Genomic DNA, 13,538 nt, shown 5'->3' on the forward strand with positions numbered 1-13,538 from the left:
GTAGAGTTCATATGTATGCAAAGTGTATGCATTTTCTGTGGGGTGTAATAGGAAACTTGTTATAAGGAATCTTATCAGATAGAGAACACTTGAAAATATTTGGCTAACATCATACTTTAAAAGGGATTGTTTTGGTGAAGGTAGCATTTGAAGGTAGTGCGTGAAAATGGAAAAGATTTTCAAAAGATTTTCAAAAACGTTTCAATTAAGATATGCACAAGGTAGTCCCTCAAATATCTGTTGCTATTTGAAATAATAGTATTATCTTTTTTATGATGGTAGTGTCTACATGGGGATTTACAAAAACAGACCACATTTGCGTAAGTTCCTTAACTTGTAACCGATTGCTCTCTGCTGTTAAAAGCAGTCTAAATAAAAAATACCAAGGTAGAAGGAATATTATTTAACAATGTGATGCCAGCAAATGTCATGCAAGTTCTACAGTGTCTGCATCTGGGCGAGTTCCATCACGAGATGAGAGAGGAAAGAAGGGGACAGGGAAGAAAGCAAGACAGGGGATGGTGTTCGTGAACTAAATTGAGGGGGCGGAGAAAGTCCGGTCACGCTCTTCAATTATCTGAAGTTTCTTGCTTTGCTGTCTTCTGTAGTGGGTCCCAAAAAAATACAGGGATCGTAAATTCCCTAATGACAGATGAATTAAAATACATGATTTATTTGAGAGCACTGCACATCTGTTCTCTGATTTGAAGCTGGTACTGCTGTGTGATTAGACTGTGATACCAGGAAATGACCATGTATTGGATCTGAATGATGGCAAGATACAAATAAGGCATGGTGAAGAAGTCCCTTCAGATTTTACTTTTTTATACTTCAAAATTTTGGTCTTTAGAGAGAAAGTAACTAAGAAACTTGGACGGGGGTGGGGAAGAATAAGTTGATGGCTACAGCTGCACAGGGAAGAATCTTTTTGTTGTAATTCTTGGACATCTGCCCGACCACCTCTTCTTTCCACCTGCAGCATGGCTCTCAGCAGGCGTATCTAAATGCTATCATCAGCAACAACAAGACAGCTCTCACCAACTTTGTTCTGCATATTTCTCTATTGCAGTAGAGGAAGAGAAGCCTGCAGCTGCTATCTCCAAAGAGACCAGCAAGGGAACTTGGTCCGCCTACTGAGAACAACTCTGCAGATGCACCAGATTTCATTTTATTGTAATACTGGGTTAGCTTGCTATTATCACTGTATCGCATAACAAATGATAATGCTTCAGGAGACTATTTAAGATGCTGTGTTATAATAAAGCAAGATTCAGTGCTTTTGGGTGACTCAGCTTGTAATGACGCTGTATATGCTTTCCTTTTCTGTTCTGACAGCATTAGTCTTTGCACCTCTTGGGGAAAACTAATAAAATTCACCAGAAAGTAATCTAAGCCCTTTAAATTTTAACTTGAGTGAGCCTGTGATCCCGGAAAGGGTGATAATTAATATATGTAGCTACTCATTTCCTCCCCATCTAGTACTGTGTGTCTTATTTAGTCAGCCTTTTGGCTAAGCTTTCTCATTAAATATTTGAATTTGAGTTTGCAAACAGGAATACAGACTTTCTCTACCACACAAAATATTACTAGGGGTTTAAGATCACAGTTGGAGTATGGGAATTATATGCAGGTTTTTTTTCCTACTTTCTTGTCTTTCTCAGATAATCCTGTTGTGAGTAGGTTTGCACAGGCTTATTCTGCATAAAGAGATAATTAAAAGGTTAAACTACCAAATCTGGTGTTTAAAATTAGTGGGTACCTAAAGTCATCCAAAATATATGGTCTGATTTTTTTTTTTTAAATTATTTTTTCTTCTTCCCAAAGTTTCTGAGCGCATAATGTTCATTCCATTGGTATTTGCTGGTGCTCAGCAGCTTGGGAAAATACTTTTCCAAAAATTGTGTTTTAAACACCGAAATCAGCTAATATTGTTTCAGGCTCCCTCTTTATAAAAAGTTGTATTATCTAATGTCAAATTGCCGTAGGTGCCTGGCAGCCAAGACTTATCAAAAACACGTAAGTGGCTTTTTTGGGTTGGCTAACCATAAATATTAAAGAATGGATTAGATTTTCAGTTGAGTCTTTGTAAAATTTTCATTGCATCTTAAGTATCTCCTCAGTTATAATTGAGGAAAGAAGTTTCTTCTGAGGTAGCTGAGGAAATCGTCACTGTCTTGCTAAGTCTGGTGATTAGCTGAAGTCATTCAGACATTGAAATTTTAATTTCCGATGGAAATGTTAATAATGGCGTGCTTGAGTCATAATGTCATTAAATTTAATTCCAGACAACATTACTCTTAGGAAAATGAGTAAAGTAAATAATGCATACTGCAGTGAGTCCTGCCAGAGCTGTCTAAAAGCAGGTGACAAAAGCAGGTGGTGGTGGTTTTTGTTTGCTTCTCTTACCTCTGATCTGAGAGGGAAGGGGCACAGGGCTCATCTCTGTTCTGTTGCATTGAAAAAAATTGGCTCCCAGTAATCTTTCTGGATGTTTCACTCAGTTACATGAATGCAGTGTTTGGCTGGCAGGTTTCACACTATGCAGGGAATGCCACTGGGCCTGTGCTAGAGGGTCTGGGACGTGTCTCCCTTTGCTTCTGGATGTGCGAGGGTTAGAGTGGTTTACCAGTGAATGGACTTCTGCAAGGTGTCTGTGAAGGACCTACAGTTGATGACTGAGAAGGCCGTCATGTATTTTAAGATAAATTGTAGGTGTTTACAGGTGGAGTATTCCAGTATGTCCTGTAGACTCAAGATCAGAGATTAACATATGCAGTTTTAGAAAATAAGAATGCAAAACAATAACAAAGAAGAGGTAAAATGCCTTTTTTATGTTTTAATACAGAAAATATTCATAAGTAAAGAAGGGAGTATCTTGCTATAAAATTGCTTTTTCATATTTACCTGTAATCAGAAAATTGAACCCTTGTGAAGAAAATGTATTTGAAATTAATTTTGAAGCTATTGAGTGATTGTGATGGATGGGTACTTCAAAATATCATATTCATAACAATCTTTTTCCTCTTCTGTGTGGAATGATGTAGAGATGGTTGATAGAGAATGCAAGTTACTGAAATGCTTGAATATGCAGACCTAGTCAGAGGTCTTACAGATATTTCAGCTGTATACTGGTATAATTCAGTAGCATCCTATGTTAGTGTACTGATGAGACGAATGTGAAAAATGGGTAATAATGGTTGCATTATGTTGAGTTGTTGAATAGACCAGTACTGGAAAATCATTTTATATTGTACTTAATACATTATGTGAGACGGTTGTTTTCCTACAAAATGCCAACTATTTATTTAGATTTCTTTTTGTAATGTAAATTGTTAGACTTGGAGTTGTAAACAACTTTTTTATCATTTCATATATTCTCTCAAAGGTGCTTTTGGAAAAAAGTGCAGTCCAGTTATGTTCCATGTATCAGTCCTTATTTTTTTTTAATTACATGTGATCCCTTTTTGCATTGATGAAAGACATGTACTGTATAGAACTGATAGGAGACAATTTTTGCTTACAACTAAAATTCTTTTTCACTGTGCACTTATTTGCTTCTTTTTCTTCTCCCTAGTATATACCAGGAAAAATGGTTTGTATGGTGTAGTATATTATCATTAGCAAAAACATAGAACTATAAGATTTTTTTTTTTTGTTGGTCATATTTCTTTTCTGGCAGGTGATGTCATAAGGCATAAGACCTTTTAATCCCCGTGTAATATTTTGACTGACAAGTTCAGCTCTTGTATACTTGAGCAAGGTTTGGATGGGAATTATGCCTCTGTGGATCTGTGGTGTAATCTGTACAATGCAGCTGCTCATATATTTCATTGCAGTGTCATCAACATCACCTTTTTCGTAGTAGGTGCAGAGTTTTGGAAGGCTTGTTTACCTTTCATATGTTTTCAACATTTTGAAGTTTGCTGCAGGGAAACTTGGAATGACTGCTTTGCTCTACAGGGTAACCTCGACCACTTTTTGCCACAGATGTTTTTATTTTCCAGAAGTTCCTTTTTTCATTGTTAAATAATTTTATATTATAACATGGCAGTATTTTATTACTGATTGACAATGAGATGACATTAGAACACATACTCAAATAGTGAGTCATCTTTCATTCTTGGAGTTCCTTATAGAAGTAGCAGAATAGAGATGCAAATTTCAACTTTTGCAGAATTGGAGTTAGGGCCTTCAGAGTATCCAGGTCTCTGTGTACACTACGTGGTTCTCTAGATTTGTAACAATGTTTTCCTTTCTGTGTGGCAATAGTTTTGAAACAATTACTAAGAATCAAAATAGATACACCCTAGTTTAAAAACAAATATGTCTGATTTACCTTACGAAACTGAACACCTTTGCGAAATATTTTAAATTCTTACAAGAGGGAGGAAAGGTTATTAATATGCTAATGGCTAATGCTTCTTACTAAACTGCAATGGTATGAAAATATCGTGATAAAAATGCAAGAATATCTTGGGCTATCTTTGACCTCTCATTTTCTTATATGTAGGATGATTTTTCTTATTTGCATGTGAATAACAGCGAAGTGTATGCTTTAATATTTTTTTCAGCTGTGACTTTGAGTGTGTACAGTTTCTTAATTTATTTAGAGAAATATTAAAACCCTTCCAGCGCTCGTCTAAAAGCAGATTTCTCTAATAACAAATCCTTGTTGCGATCCCACGAGTAACCAACTTTTATAGCATGTCTCACTGTGCCAACATTTTTTAACAATCCATTTTATTTAAACTAATTTTAAAAGCCCTGCCTTTTGGCATGCATATAAAACAAGTATGCCTTTTTAATTTTTGTGTATTTAACAGGAATAAAGACAAATTCTTAGGTAGTTGTGCAAAAAAATAAAAAGATAATCCTTTCTCTACGTGGTTGATCTATGCATGTATTAGGACATATTGATAGGTGCAATAAATAGATTTGGGATAAACTGGGAGCGTGTAGGAGCCTTATCCATAAGCCGCATCTTGAGTCAACTGAAGAAGCAGCGCTTAGAACTGAGAAATATAATAATTAAAACTTATGGATATATGCTTTGGAATTGATAAGGGATAGGTAGTTAGACTTTGCTATTTAGGATTAGTCTAAAGTCCTTGTTAAATGGCTTTGAGAAGCTGCACATCCTTCAGCTACATGAGGTACATTCTTTCAAGAGATGTCACTTCAAGCAGAGCAGTAAGTGTACCCCCTGACAGAGGAGAAGAGGAGAAAGATTCGTAGAAACTTTCTGCGTTCTCATGGATAATTCTGTTATCTTCTAGTATCTTGGTGATTGAAATGCTAACATCATGGAGAAAAAAAATGACCTCAAATTGACAAATCTTTTTATCAATATTTTTGCTCTAGCAAAAATAGTTCTAGATTTCTGATAGTTCTAGAAATATTTCCTGATTTAAACATTTTGTAAGTTTTGGCAGATGCCATTCTCTAAGACCAGAAGGTTGCTATTGTGACGTGAGCATACACGGTGTATGTTTTGTTTGAGTAGAGAGGATTTATCTTTTTTTTTAATGAAGAATTTTGTAGATGGGTAATTGTTCAGCAGGACTGAATGCAGACCTCTTTGCTGGCCTTAAATTTATAAGCAAACAGTTATCTAGGGAAGGTATAAAAATGACAAAGTGACCTCTTTCTTACAAGTGGAAAATGGCATCCTATTGAAAGGCACTTCTTAGTTGAATGTAAACCACTTATTTCACAAGTAGTAAACTCTTCCTTGGTCACAACTAGCACTTAATTAGTTGTGTCTCTTTTTTTTCTTCAATATTATAGTACTTTTATCTTCTTTAGAAAGCTTACTAGTATACACATATTTTATAACACTAATAGCGTTCCTTCATATTACATAGATCATTTGGGATAATGTCCAAGATGTGATTCATTGTAATGTTTTAAGGAGTTATAAAATAATTGGAGACTCATCTTTGTTATTTTATCTTGGTGACGTGATCTGGTTGGATTTCCTTTTTGAGGAATTTTGCAGACACCGTCAAGAACTTCTTTAATTACTTCTTGGTGAAATGTTAAGAAGTTTACCCTAATTTTTGTAAATAATTTTGCTTATGAATTTCTTCAGATGTTTTGAGCATGGCTTAGTATAGGTTAAATGGTTATTCACTACAGACAATTTTGATCTGGTATAATAAAAACATGAACTAAGTACACTAGATTTATGTAGCAAAAATATTTAACAGCTTTTTTTGGCCTATAGAAAGAAAAGTAGCACTTCACGATGACTTTCTGCAGTATTTTTGGATTTCTGTAGTTGGTATACTGGAAGCATTAATAAGAGTGATTTTTTTTTTTTACAGAAAATGTGTAAAAATGCTTTTTTTTTTTTTCCCTTTTAAACTCAAGACTGTATTCATAAAACTACCAATCTAACCATTGGTTTATGATTGAACAAGTATTATTTGTACAGATACAGACATAAAAAGTTGCATTACACAGTGGTCTGTATTTTATATCTAATCTTAACTCTATCAAGACAAAGGAAGTTGACTGGAGCATTGTATAAGTATTACAAAAGGCTAAACTGGATATATGAAAAATGCATCTTGGCAGGACAGATATCATTTATGTCCTCTGATTTCCAATTTGTAGGGTTTTTAATGCGGTAGAGGATAACTGAATTGTTTAAATGTCACATTTGTGGCATTGAAAGGTTTTCCATATTGCAGCAATTGTTTCTGTATTTTGTGAGCTTCCTTTGGAAAATGCTTTTAGATTACATTTTAAAAAATATGTTTTAAAACATTTAAAAATTATATTAAAAATACATTAAAAAAACCCCAATGCTTTGTTTTTAGCACAATATAGTGTTCGTCGGCATTAGCATTTCAGTTCTTTAGTAAAGAGTCTGCTTTTGAGAGAATGTCTTGATTGGCCCTGCTCAAAGCAGGTGGTTCACATTTCAGTGCATGAACTGGATTTCTTCAGGCTGAGCCAGGAGATGTATTCTGAAACTGCACTTGTGCTCCAACTGTTAATAAAAATTCAGCCTAAAGAATCAGAGTAGAAATGGTCTGAAGTAAATCCCACTGGCATGTGTTGTAGGGTCTCGGACAAAATGGTTGTTCCGCCCTTTGAGAATAATCTTCTGCTGGCGTGCTAAGGTAGGCATAGCCAGAGAGTGCTGGGTGAATAAGCAACTGTTTGGTTTGTTTTTTGTTCTTGTACACAGACATATCTTATATGCTGTTCACTATTAAAACTCTGCTTTAAATTCAGATTTTTGTCTCATAAATTATATCCCTACAACGTTTGAGTTCTTCACCGATTATCTTTATAGATCATCATAGAATAGTTTGGGTTGGAAGGGACCTTTAAAGGACATCTAGTCCAAGCCCCCTTGCAGTAAGCAGGGACATCTTCAACTAGATTAGGTTGCTCAGAGCCCTGTCCAACCTGACCATGAATGTTTCCAGGGATGGGGCATCCACCACCTCTCTGGGCAACCTGTTCCAGTGTTTCACCACCCTCATCGTAAAAAAATTTCTTCCTTATATCTAGTCTAAATCTGCCCTCTTTTAGTTTAAAACCATTACCCCTTGTCCTATTGCTACAGGCCCTATTAAAAAGTTTGTCCCCGTGTTTCTTTTAAGCCCCCTTTAAGTACAGAAAGGCCGCAATAAGGTGTCCCAGAGCCTTCTCTTCTCCAGGCTAAATTCATTCATTCTCCAGATAAATTCATTTATTCAAATTCTTTACACAGAATTTATCTTTGCAGCTGTCCTATAAGGTAGCACAGAAATATTAGAATCATAGAATCACAGCAGAACTTAGAGGCATCAATACCAAAATTATGCTTTAGGTGCCCAAGTGGAAATGCCCCTTTTCCTGCTTTTTCGAAGAGGTTAACATTTTGAGTTAAACATATGGTTTAGAGCTTTGAAATACATTGGAGTGACATCCGCTTGCAGTTGGTGAGGTCACAGCGTGTCTGGGAAGCAGATCTAGAGTTTGAGTTTGACAGAAAAATAAGAGTCAGTAACGTGACCTACCTGCTTGGTTGTAGTGACCTTGTGAGAATCACACAGGAGCTGCATGGCAGAGCTTCCAGTGTTCATCTGAATGCGTTTCTTAATTACAATGTTGGATATTGCAATTTCTAATGTTGCTTTGCTTTTGAAAATAAAACTCAAGTTGAAGGGGTTGATTCATTCCTACAGGGTTTGCTGGAAGAGCCAGGCTGAACAGGTAAGCCAGTGGAATGGCTTGCTGGCACTGAAGGGGGCAAGTCTGGCTTCCCTGCTCCCCGTGTGTATCCATCTCTCCAAATGCTCCTGTCCCTCCCTGACTGTTCTGCAAATCACTTAAGCACACTGATACTGCAGAAAACAATACAGCTTTTTCTTCTGTATTAGTTTTGTATGCCATGCTGGTAAGTTAAATTGGCTTAGGGAAGTACCTAGTAAGCACCAGTGCTGGGAGAAATGAACTGAAGCAGGAAGACTTACACATGAGAAAATAGTGCAGAATTGTTCCTTTTTTTTTTCTTCCCCACCCCCTACCCCAATACTTAACATCTTGTGAAACCATACCCTTAGTACCAGTCTTCGGTAGGTTGTCAGTCTCTGACTTCACTGTGAGAAGAAGATAAGTATGCCTGTTCCCAGTGAAGTTACAGCTTTTTCAATTGGTAAAAATTAAATACATAGATATGTAGATCCTAGTGTAGGTTCTGGGGAAAACATGCTTTAATTTAAGATTCTCTCTTACTTAATTGCAATATTCATGCTTGCTTTAACCCTCAGGAGCCTTACCTGTTCCACCCCGTGTTCCAGGCCTAAAATATAAGTGAAGTTTTTTCAGGTTTGTCTGGTCCTGCTTATCATATGGCTTAACAGATCTGAAACTGCACTGTGTGTGCAGCATGCTACCTGGATATGCATTCCTGCTTTCTGTCTTGGTCTGCTGATTGTGCAGTCATGGAGTGAGCTGACACCAAAACTGTCAATTTACTTGCAGTTGTTTCCAGGTGAATAAGCAAGCTGATCCGGCCCATGACTACAGGGCCAGTGTACAGCTACAGCTACGAGGATGGTGAGCAGCCTGTTTTGAGAAACAATGAGATGTTTACATCAGATTGTACCGATGCACTTGAGGGCTGCTTCTCAACAGGTTGCCTGCCTTGGGTCTGGACACCTCTTGTCCACTCTTCTCTCTAATTGCTCCCTTTGTATCAGCACTATCAGAGCAGAAACTGAGACAGCAAGAGAGACAGCCTTCCTTTCCCGAGATCCTGTTCTTGGCAGCTTAGACATTATAGCCTGAGCATTCACAAAGAACAACTGGGAGAGAAGTCTTGCTTTTAAATCTAACATGTTTTTGGAGGTCTGTGAGACTATCAATAGAAAAGTCTTTCACCTAGGATTATCCTCCCATTATTTTTATTTCAGAACTTGAAAATACCGTTACTACTTAGTGCAATGGGAGAATTGTTGTTGGAATTTTAACATCTACGCAGACATGTATTTTTCCCTGAATGGAGAAATGGATGAAGACTTTTTGTCATTCTCCCCCCTTTTTGAGATGTTTATCTGAAATGGAGTTAAAACAATGCACCTGAAATTCTCTCCCTTGTAAACCTATTTGAGCCGTTGTGTCAGTATATACTTTTGGTCATTAAATTTAAAACAAGACTTTTGCTAAGAAGGTCAATAAAACTACTTTCCTTTTGATCTTGCATCCTTGTGGGTGCCTGGATAGTTCTTCGGTAAGAAAAGTTTTACTGGATGAGTCAGTGCACTGAGTCATAGGCAGCATGAAGCCTGTAGTGCTCTAGACTAACTAATTGGTAACAGTCTCAAATTTAATTAAAGCACAGTTGTCAGCTCTGTTACTGATTGACATCCCACTGAAGTATTTTGTTTTTAACAACTTACATTAATTGTTCTTTGCTGTTAAAATTCATGTGTTTTAAGATCTTGTTTCTGTTGAATAGACCTGCCATTGTCACTGTCTTTTACTATCCTCTTTATGATTTTTATAGTGTTTCCTTTGAATTTTTTTCCCCTGCTAGGTCACATATTCACTAATTATGCTCTTTACCATGCCTGTGGATTTACAGATGTTTAGAGTCCTTTGAGGATTTTTTAAAGTTTTCTTCATTAAGAACTGTCCTATTAGCACTGATGAATATTGTTTCACTTTTCCTAAACTTTTGTACGCGTTATGCAAAATTTCTTAAAATTAAAAAAACTAATAGTTTTTTTTTTGCGTTGACTTGCAGATTACATTTTCAGTTTTGCTAGTTTTCATTTCTAATGTTCATCTTGTGTGGTACCCTATTTCATAATGACAAATGGCTTCTTTATCCCAGTGCCTGCTTGACATCCCCAGATGATGGCAGTGGTTTCCAGCATCATTGGAGCCTTTCTTCCTCCTGTTCTTCAGTTCCTTTGTGTGTGTGTTTCTTTCCGTGATGCAGCTCGAGAAGGCAAACAGCTATATGGGGGGAGGGACAGAGGACATGTCTTGAAGCTATGTCTTTCATTAAGGAAAAAAATCAACCTCAGTGTCTTGGGAGAAAAACAAAGCTTGATTTTTTTTTTTTTTTTTTTTTTAATCATTTGCATTGTTAAAAAAACCTTGCTGACTCTATGTAGGACTCCTGCTTGCTCCAGCTGAGAACTGAAGAGTGAAAACGTGAATGGATGGCGACTCTCTTTGCAACTGAGTTTCTTATTTTTAAAACCTTGGAAACAGTATTTTTGAACTTTCAGAAACTGTCTGTGCTACTTCTGTATGTGATAAATATTGAAGCTGGGATGGTGAAGAAGAAATTTCTTTCTAGAGACTTGAGGTAGAAGATGTTTCGATTTGCATATTAATTCTTTTTCTCTTGACTAGTTTTTCGTCTTGCCTAAGCTCTTTAGATCTAAAGATCTTGCTAAATCACAAGACCATCAGTAATACAGTACTGGTTCACAGCAAAAGTATACCTGACTAGGTGTCCAGTCTCTGTCAGTGCCCGACAGCAGGTGCTAGTGGAAGCCTTAACAGAAGGGGCAAGTAGAGAATGATTATTTTTCTACCTGGCATTACCTTTAAGGCTCCAACAGTAGTTTAAGGCCATCCTTGAGGGAGGGGGAAAAGAAGAAAAGTTGAGTTGTATTCACGTAATATCACTGGCATAGTCTTTTTTCAAGTTTGATTGATCTCTTTAAAAAAAATGTGTTAAGTGTTAGCCCTCTCTCCACAACATGATCTCCATAGTTTCAATATTTGCATGAAAGGCACTTTCTTTTATTTGTTCTAACTTGATGCCTGATAATATCATCAGGTTCCCTGAGCTCTTGTATTTTGAGGTAAGTGAATCATACCATCTGCTACAGCTGTATAAAAACAATGTTAATAGTCCTCTACAGAAAATTGCTGGAGCCTTTGGATGTTGTATTGGACCAGAGGGATGTGTCCTAAGGGACTCCTTTTCCACATTTCTTATCTTCTTGTCCTCAGCTAAGCCCAGTTTCATATAAAGCAGCAGTGATGGAAGGTGTTCTGTTCTCTCCTGAAAAGTTCATTCAGTTGGCTCTGAAATTTGTTCTTTGAATGTGATTTTCTTGTTTTTCTGGATTGTAGGTTTCCCTCACATCAGCTTTGTCCTAAGAATGCAAGGCTTACTGATGCTGTTCATTCTCAGATTTCTTCCTTCATGCCTTTTTCCTTTGTTTTCTTTACCTTGATTTTATCCAGTTCCTCTCCTTTTCTAGCAGTTCTTCCTGTTTCCCCAGTTGTACTCTTATTCTCCCTCAAAGTGTCTACTAATTTGTTTTTGCGTATATTTTAAGTGTTTTAAAAATCTACATTTTTAAATAGGTAGGGTGAAAGATGACGGTAATGAATACACTCAGTTGATTTGACAAGTTGGATTCCATCTGTACATTCACTTTCCTACTAAATACATTTTCATAAGTTTACCTCTACTTTGATTGGTGCAGCTGGGGACAAATACAACCCTTGTTTTTGAATGCAAACGGGATTCTTGTAGTGTGTGTTCTAGGAAATTATTGATCACCTCCAGTCATGGGTTTGTATTCTTCTGCTTACATCAATGAACATGAAAATGAAGTGCTTTTTTTATTTTGCAAGTTTAGGAATCTCCATGACTCCTTTGCAATCCTGGTGGCCTGTGTGACGTTCATGGAACACGTTGTCCTTTTTGATTCCTTTTGGAAGCGACCATTATCTCAGTTGTGAAACCTACTAGATTTTTGTGGCTGTGGTTACATTACAGTAAATGGTAATGCTGAAAGAGCACAAAGGCTAAAAAAAAAAAAAAAATGTTCCTTTTCAAACAAATTTACTTGGTAAATGTCTTTTGTTTCTCAATTTTATTGGTGACATTCAACACATTCCTCCGTTGACAAGTTTTGGTGTAAATACTTACCCATTGCATTCAGTGCTTTCAATATCTGAATTTTATTCATATTGTGTTTGATGGTAATTACCAATTGTGTGGTATGGGGTTTTTTTTGTGTGTTAAGTTTTTTGTGAAAAGATTCCGTATGCAGTGGTATTTTAGGAGTTCAGTAGGCTTACATTGTCATGTTTAGAGATGTCCCTTTTTGACTATTTATATTCTTAGTTTAAAGAATATAAAATGCCTGTATGTCTTGATCGGAAGACTTGTAGAATGTATTTGTGCTTACCTGTTAGTTAAGGGACTTTACTCGTCTGTCCCACAAAGGATACTTAAATTTGCAGTGTCCGTAAGTGCTCTCTCTTCACCAAAGCAGGGCATGTTTTCTGTGTTACTGTACTGTGGAGATTTGCAGTCTTCGTTCTTACATAAGTTTCAAAATTAGTTCTTTTCCCTGGTTTCTTCAACAGAAGCTGTGTCAAATTGCTTGGATTTCCTAGAGGATCTTTGTAGTTTCATATCCAGTGTTGTGACATGCTACTTTTTTAGCAGAAGTACAGGTGTGTTGGATAGTGTAGGGTGAAATCTCTGTTCTGTTCTCACTGCACCGCTTTCATGCCGGTACGTAAGAGTAAGACTTCTGATCACGATGCTATCAAAAATAATTTGCAGAGTTTGAGGTGATATGGGATATGGATTTTTTGGTAGTGTGACATGACTACTTAAGAATTACCAGTAATAATTCTTTGTAGTGTAGACATAACACGTGACACTGAGAAGCTGCTTCCCTTCCATGTTGTGTCCTGTAAAGAATCCTGATAGTGAGACTTGAACCTGATATTCTCTAGTTCATTTCATTTTAAACCTGAGGACCATTTAACATAGAAACAGGAAACAGGTCCTCTGGTCTTTATGACACCTTTTAAATGAAATGTTATTTAATGCTTTCCGGAGAAAATGTCAACAGAATGAGTCCCTTCCTTTGGCATGCTCTCCTGGTACTTATTTAGGCTTCTCCAAAGTGGTATTACCTCACTATGTGCTATAAAGAGGGAATAAGGGTAACTATGGCTAAGGTGGATTTTTGGGAAATGCGCACAAATATTCTCTGATAATACATCAGCTGTATTGGGGCTAATACAGTAACGGGGCTACT

General features: G+C 36.7%; 1 protein-coding gene across 1 annotated transcript in view; it reads left to right on the forward strand.

Annotated features, from left to right (window-relative positions):
- METTL15 (methyltransferase 15, mitochondrial 12S rRNA N4-cytidine) overlaps window positions 1-13,538 on the forward strand; it is a 102,185-nt gene that overhangs the window by 7,242 nt on the left and 81,405 nt on the right. The gene's annotated exons all lie outside the window — the stretch shown is intronic.

This window comes from Nyctibius grandis, chromosome 4, assembly GCF_013368605.1.
Source record: "Nyctibius grandis isolate bNycGra1 chromosome 4, bNycGra1.pri, whole genome shotgun sequence".
In the NCBI taxonomy this organism is placed as follows: Eukaryota; Metazoa; Chordata; class Aves; order Nyctibiiformes; family Nyctibiidae; genus Nyctibius; species Nyctibius grandis.